This window comes from Aphis gossypii, unplaced genomic scaffold (genome assembly GCF_020184175.1).
Source record: "Aphis gossypii isolate Hap1 unplaced genomic scaffold, ASM2018417v2 Contig00636, whole genome shotgun sequence".
Taxonomy (NCBI): Eukaryota; Metazoa; Arthropoda; class Insecta; order Hemiptera; family Aphididae; genus Aphis; species Aphis gossypii.
The window spans coordinates 28,828-36,742 of NW_026083204.1; the positions used below are offsets into that span (position 1 = coordinate 28,828).

The 7,915-nt window shown below is 28.5% G+C and overlaps 1 pseudogene; it reads right to left on the reverse strand.

The window, feature by feature from the left end:
• Positions 1 to 727: 727 nt before the first annotated feature.
• Positions 728 to 2,013, reverse strand: LOC126554882 (zinc finger MYM-type protein 1-like; annotated as a pseudogene).
• Positions 2,014 to 7,915: the final 5,902 nt, after the last annotated feature.

The window sequence follows — 7,915 nt, forward strand, 5'->3', positions numbered from 1 at the left end:
TACATACCACTTTGATAAACCAAAACTTAAACCTATGTAATTTCAACTTATACTAATTAGCTTTAAATATTGCACATACTGCTGTGCAGATGCAGTAAAATAGTGCTTAAAATTTAAAAATAAAAATAATACAATAGTAATAGTAAAAAAATTAAGTTTTAGTAATAATTCATGTTCTATATAACTAAGTCCAAAAATTTTTTATTAGAAACCACAAAACGATTAATAATGTTTCTGTATTAATAGTTGCATTTCGGTGTATATTTAAAAAAGCTAATCCAGTCAGCCTTTGCTGGCTCATTCTGCTTACCATCTTTTTAAACTTATAACAATTCACCAGAGCAATAATAACTAATAAGCATAAAAAAATTAAATAAAAAAAACAATTATCAATTATTTTATTATTTTTTTTTTTTTTATCAATTTAAATTTTTTAAATTGATTAAATTCGTTGAGTGAATTTTTACTAATGCAATTATAGATTATACATATAATTTAAATATATATAGTAAAAAATTAGCTTGAATTACTAGGTAGGTCTTGGGACGATTAAAATACATCCCATCAGGAAGTTCCAGATAGGTATTAATTGGGTACTACACGGACGGTTACCATGGTGGTCGAAATGCAGCCCATTGGGAAGATCCAGATAAGGTATCAATTGGGTACTACACAGGCGGTTCCGAGGAGGTCGAAATGCAGCCCACCAGGAAATTCCGGTTAAGTATCAATTGGACACTATGTAGACGGTAACCGGGAAGGTCTGTGCTATTAGGGTAGTATCAGATTGTTGATCAACAGTTCCTTCATTTTTTTTGTTTACATGTTTACTTGGTTGGCTTGGATTAATGTCATTAGAAAGATCATTTAGGCTGTTACTGAATGTTAAGTATTCATTTTGTAAATTATTTACATCAATGTTTATCCAACTTGATAACTGTTCAAAGGCATTATCAGGCAATTGTATTTTGGTTTTGATGGATAACATACGTTCTGGAGTAAGTAAGCTTAAAACTTTGAGAATTTCTGGCGAATTATTAAACCTCATATCAATTAATGTAATAATGGCGTCTAAAACTTTAAAACAAACATTACAACGAAAGAAATCAGTAGGAGAACATAGTACTTCATCTCTGGATAGTTCACCGGGCATTATTTTTTTCTTTCTTGCCCTTACCACTTTAAAGTCACACTGGACAAGATTGTTTTTAGTAGCAAATTCTTTAGCAATATCTATTATTTCAGTGCATCCATCATCAGTACGTAAAATTTGCAATCTTTTCTTAGCAACATTCATCATTTTGATAGCTTGCATAAAATCAATAGATTTTGATTGTAAATAATTTGAAGCTTCAGTGGTAACCGAAAATATTTTTCTCATCAGAATTAAAACCACGACAAATTGGAATGATGTTATAACTGAGATTAAATTTTTAGCCATGTAGTTGTATCACGGTCTGAATCATTTGCTTTTGAAATATTTTCCAATGCTTTCAGTAGAGCAGGGTATTTCTCTTCAATGACAACCAAGGCTCGATCATGTGATGTCCATCTAGTATTAGAAAATCGTTTGATGCGACGCTATTGTTCTCTTGGATTTAGAATTTCTTGATATTTTACAAATTCAGCCGTCCGCTTTCTAGCACGCATAAATTCAATTAAGCACTAACATCACCAAAAAAGTTTTAGTATTAATGCAACAATCGCATGTATCAATTATAACTAAATTTAGTTTGTGCGCGAAACACCAAGTAAACATTGCTCGTGGATTCTCTGCTTGTATTCTGATTTCAATCCACTGTACTTGCCTTGCATAGAAGCAGCGCCATCATATGTTTGAGCAATCATCTGTGTTTTCCAGTTGATACTATGTTTTTCTGTAATGCTACAAAAGACTTGAAACATACCTAGACCAGTCGAATCAGAAGCAGTTTCTAGTGCTATCAAACGCTCTTGAGGTTTTCCTTCGTCAATGTATCTTAAAATGATGGTAAATTGTTCTTGATTAGAATAATTATAAAAAATTGTTACTATGGTCACCGAAAATAAAATAATAATAATAATAATAATAAATAGTCTACGTAGCTTAGCAACCATTTATAAACAATTATTTCTACCGTAAATTATCAAAATCCCTGTTTGAGCACTTCTATTATTTTCTGGACAACCCCTAGCTGTCCCGATATTAAAAAATTTGAAAAAAAAACTATCCTATCTTTTAAGTTGGACCAAATTACACGTGTTGTAAAAAATTTCATCAAAATCGGTTAAGTGGTTTAGGATGTCCATTGAGGACAAACATTGTGACATGAGATTTATATATATTAAGATTATAATTTATAATAATAATTAGTAACTATATTTTTTTTGTTTGTTACCTGTTGAGTTTCTAAAAAAACTTGAGCAGGAAGCAGTTTGATAATCAGTATCTGGCATATTCATAACATAACTTGTTTTGTCAAAATAATCATTGTTAGTATTGTAGTAACCAGTGATGGTTGCTGCACGCTTCTTTTACGACGAATGCACGTTTCGTCGTAGGTTGGAGAGATGAAGTATAAGTTAAAACAATAGATTAATAAGATAATTAAGACGTTTATTAACTTTTTAAAACAATAATTGAAAAGGCTTTCGTTAGCATAAGCACAAGTACTTAACTACCGGAGAGCAAGTGACAACACTGACTAAGTCTAACTGACTCTTAACTAACTCTAATTAAATCTATGATGAGGACTCATATTTATATGGAACATGCCGTGATGGAGAATAGGATGATCTACGTCTATGAAGTGGCGTGATGTGTTTAATCCAATCAGGAAACGGCATCAGTGGTCCGACTCGGTGGCGTGATATAGTTATAGGCCACTGGACTTTAGAACTACGTTTTTATACTAAAAACGTCGGTTTACTACAGTATCTACAAATTGTATTTTCATATAAATTATAATTATTTAAACACTAAACAATGAATTATGTACTTAATGGAACACTTTGTAATTCTAGATGTGTTTCAATATTCTCTTCTAAAGGTATTTCATCATGGATGGTATTATTGGTATTACATACTTTGTCATCATCTACAAATGTACCTAAAGAATCTAGTTAACAATAATTGGTAAACTTTAATATTTCAAAAGCATAAAATTTTAAGAATCAACAAATGTTACCAGTTGTATTTGTTAGTGAACTTGTAGAGCATGTAATATGTTTGTTTGAAACAAACTTATTGGTAGATCTATTAGCTTCATGATTATCAGAGCTTAAATCTATAATTATATATATATATATTTTGTTTAATAAAAGAAAATACAATTTTTAAACTTTTAAATAGATCAATTATTTTTAATATCAATTACAGTATAATATTTATAGTATTGTATATTTAAATTGTATATTTTTGGAAAGTTGCACTTTAATTTTATAATAAAATTATAATTATTTTAAATCAAAATTATTATAAGGTTATTCAATTTAAATAGAATAAACCTTTAAAAGCATGAATTCAAATTTAAAATATAGCAAGTTATTAGTTATTTTATAGTTTTATATAATTACAAAGTTCATTAACATACACATGATAACAAAACATCAAAATCTTAAAAAATATGAGCCTCATGTTCTACCATCTAATACAATTTAAATAACTCATTATATTATTTTATATTATTAGATACCTACATATAAGTTAAAACAAATTAAGTAATAGTTTGAGTAGCCACTAGAATATCAAAAATAGCAGTATATAAATATGAATTTTTACGTTAATATATTTTACCTGTTTGGTTATAACTTGGTCTGTCAGTTTTTTTATCATCTGTGACATTTAATGATGAAAGTTGTAATGGTTTTGATAATTTATCTTCATCATTACATACTATGCTCGTTATTACTATGTTTTCAGAAAATTGAACTATAAACAAAAATAAAACGTAAAATAATGTTTGAACCGTTATACATCCAATTTAAAAGTTAAGTATAGTCTGTAGTCTGTATAGTAGGTACTAGGTACCTATGTTTTGTGAATAAGAATCTCTAAATAATGTAATAATATGAATCGAACAATTTTGAAAAAATTTAAATTATGATAAATCAACATAATACTTGAAAAATTATCTTACCTTCGTTAGTCTTTGATTTTTTAATAAAAAAGTTTGCAACACTTAAGTTTTCTATCCTTCGTTTATTTTTTGGCTTAAGTTTACACGCATCTGTATGACGTTTCCAATTGTGGTTATTTAATTTTTTATCACGAACACGTCCACAAAAATTATACAATTATTCATAATGAGAAATGAGAATACACAATATTGTTATTATTCACTATTCAGAACTCACCAGTTCACTTCACAGTTCACACACTTATACACTACACATTATGGGTTATCAACATATTATCTCCTTTGAAAAATATTTATTTTTAGAATTTAATATCAATAATAAGTATATTTTCTAGTGTGGTCTGTGTGGACTCAAAATTTATAGATAATAACTAATATTATCTTAGTCTGTTGTGTAGTTTATTCTATTTTTATATTTCTGATTTCCATTTTCCATAACATAAATAATTATACGATTCCTATAATGTACTTATTACTTATTAGGTAGTTATTATTACCAACTATTGGTTTGTAACCACTGCCTACTGGATACTGGCTTTTGATTATATCAATATTAGACAACATTAAAATATATTTTTGTGTGTTATTTTCATAAATTCGTTCTTATGAATTTAAATTATTTCCCATCCACCCAGTGTCACCCATCACCCACCAAAAAAAACTGAGAGGCGGCCGCCTCTCGATTACCCCCATCGCCACGCCACTGATACAAACACTGTCACCGTTTCCCGGTCGACGGCGGCGTCGGTAGACGGCAGCAGCTGCGCGACAGCGTCGGCGGCCAGCGTTTTAGAGGGTTTAGTGGTAGGAATGCGTGAGAAACGACGAATTTTGGTCGCCGCCCAGTAGCGTTCTCTCGGCGGCCGGACTATAGTATCTTTTCGACAAAATCGATTTTGGTCTTTGATGTAACAGTAACTTTAAAAAAATAATTACATGACATTTTAACTAAATTTTTATAATGGCATTTTCTATACACCATACTATTTTTAAAATATTTTGACTTATTTTGAACTGTTTAAATCGTTTCTAATTTTTTAAAGTTTTTTTTCTATACCTAATTGTCAACAAAATGTTATCTGTTTGGTCAAAAACGTGAAAATTTAATTCTAAGCTCATTCTATATTGTTACTAAATCATTTAAAAAATATTAAAAATACATAGGTGCAATTATTTTTTTTATAAGTACCTATTTAAATTTTGAATTTTGACAAAATTTATCAAATTTATAATTTAAAAATTATTTTGTTGTTAAAAATGTATAAAATGTTCAAGTTTTATAACTTTTTTTTTGTTTTAGGTAAAAAAACATATGTGAAATATTCTATTAAAATTTATTATCTTAGCTCTATGAAAAGAAAATTCATTTTTGTTTTTCTTAACGTTTTCTAAAACCACTCAGAATTTTCAATTTTGACCTCCAAAAGTACCAACTAGATTCTCTTTTCTATAAGAAAAGATACTGATCTCAAAAATCAGAGAATTTTTACTATCCAAAATATGTCTGACTGACAGAAAAAACATACATTATTGGAAAATCAATACATTCTTTTGCACCGCTCAGGATCTAATACACAACTTGCAAATCAAATTTTTAGAAACATTTGATGGTAAAACTAACAATGTTTATTTAAGCCAAGGCCTACCAAGATTATTATTTATTTTGTTTTTTAAATATCTATATTTTATTTAAGTAAATTAATTTGATAATTTGCTTATATTGTTCAGCATACCTACCAATATTATAAATTAAAATGATTGTGTAAAAAATTATAAATAGGTATGCTATATAAAAATAAAATAATAAATACATTTTGGGTAATTGCGGTTTAATTACCGATCGGTCATCGATTCTCGGTAACCGACAAAACGCATAGTGTGATCCAAGCCTATAGGTAAGTGACACAATGGACTATAACAGATACCGACATTTTTTTTTTTCAAATATCTTATCGCAAACAGAAATGTAAGTACTTATTGTTATTATTTCAGTTTTTTTATTAAATTATTATTATTATTTTTTTTTTTTTGTAAAAAAAAAGTAGTAATAATTTAATATTCAATTCGTTTAATACAATACTAACTTTAATCATTATAACAATACAATAATATACTTATTTTGTCTATAATATACGTCAGATAACACTATATTTAACATGATATAAACGATAGTAATATTATGATAATATTCAAATTTTATATACTTTTGGCGTGTAATTGACGACGGTAAATTGCCACGGGGCCAAACGTGTGCGGGCAGTTGCAATATAAAACAAATGCAATTATGAGCGCCCGAAAAGGCGTAGTTATTTATTCGAATTAACTAAAGAAGAATAGCATAAAAATACAAAATTTAACAATATTTTACAAAAATACGTAGGTACGGCGACAACGGGAAGAATACTGCGAGAAAAAGGGGAACAAGACGCGTGACGACGGTCGTACGAAAAAGTGGGTAAGATCCTACGTTACACTGCGTATGTCACCGGCACGATGTAGGTAAAACGGAGTCACTAGTGATGGAGAACTATCGATAGTCCCATCGATAGTTTTCGATAGTCGTTATCACTATCAATAATTTGAAATTTATTAGTAAATTTATAAATAATAGTACCTATTTATTAGTTTTATCTTGTTAAGTTTTAAAGTTTTTTAATAATTATTCATTCCTCTTTCTAACTTAAAATGGGTAAAAGGAAAATTTCTAATGTTTGGACCTTTTTTACCAGAAGTACAGATAGAAAACTTGCAAAATGTTGCAAATGTAAAAAAGAGTACAGAACCGTTGGCAATACCAGTAATCTCAAAGACCATCTTAAGAGAATGCACCCAGAAATACAATCTACTATAGTTGAGTCAGATGATGAAGATACTCAAAGTAGTCATTCAACATCCACATATTTTAAAAAACAAAATGTTTATGACCGTGACAGCAACCGTAAAAAAGAAATAGATAAGGCGTTGATTCTAATGGTTTATAAAGACTTCCAACCTTTTTCTATTGTTGGAGACACAGGATTCCAAAATCTAGTTAAAATACTTGATCCAAGGTATGTATTACCAAGTAGGCCAACGTTAAGAGACTCTATTAAAGCAAAATTATGAAATATGTAAAGAAAAATTATTTGCTCTACTTCAAAACGTTTGTTATGTAAGTTTAACATGCGATTTATGGTCTTCCAGAGCAAATTAAAGTTTTTTAACAGTTACTTGTCATTTTATTGATAAAGACTATAAAATGCATTGTACAGTTTTGTCCACTAACAAAATGGACATTAATCATACTAGTGAGAATATTGCAACAGAAATAAACCTAATAATAAAAGATTGGGATATTGTTAGTAAAGTTATTACAATAGTAACATACAACGCATCTTCAATGATTAAAGCTTGTCAAATATTAAAAATACGTCACCTTCCTTGTTTTTCTCATACACTGAATTTGGTCGTCCAAGATTCATTAGAACTTAAAGAAGTTGATTTGTTGAATTGACTGAGCAAGAAAATCAAAACAAAAAGCCTCTAAAAGTTATTCAGGAAGTTCCTACAAGGTGGAACAATATGTATCATATGATAAAGAGAATACTAGAACTGAAAAATTATATAACAATTGTATTATTAAAAATGCCTAATGCACCTACAATTTTAAATTTAAAAGACAGTTTGGTTCTACAAGATTTAATTGAAATATTGAGTTGTTTTGATGATGCAAACAAAAAAGTATCCGGTAATTTATAATATAGAGTATAATATTTAAAATATTTTTATTTTATATGATCATTTTCTGTTTAGGTAAT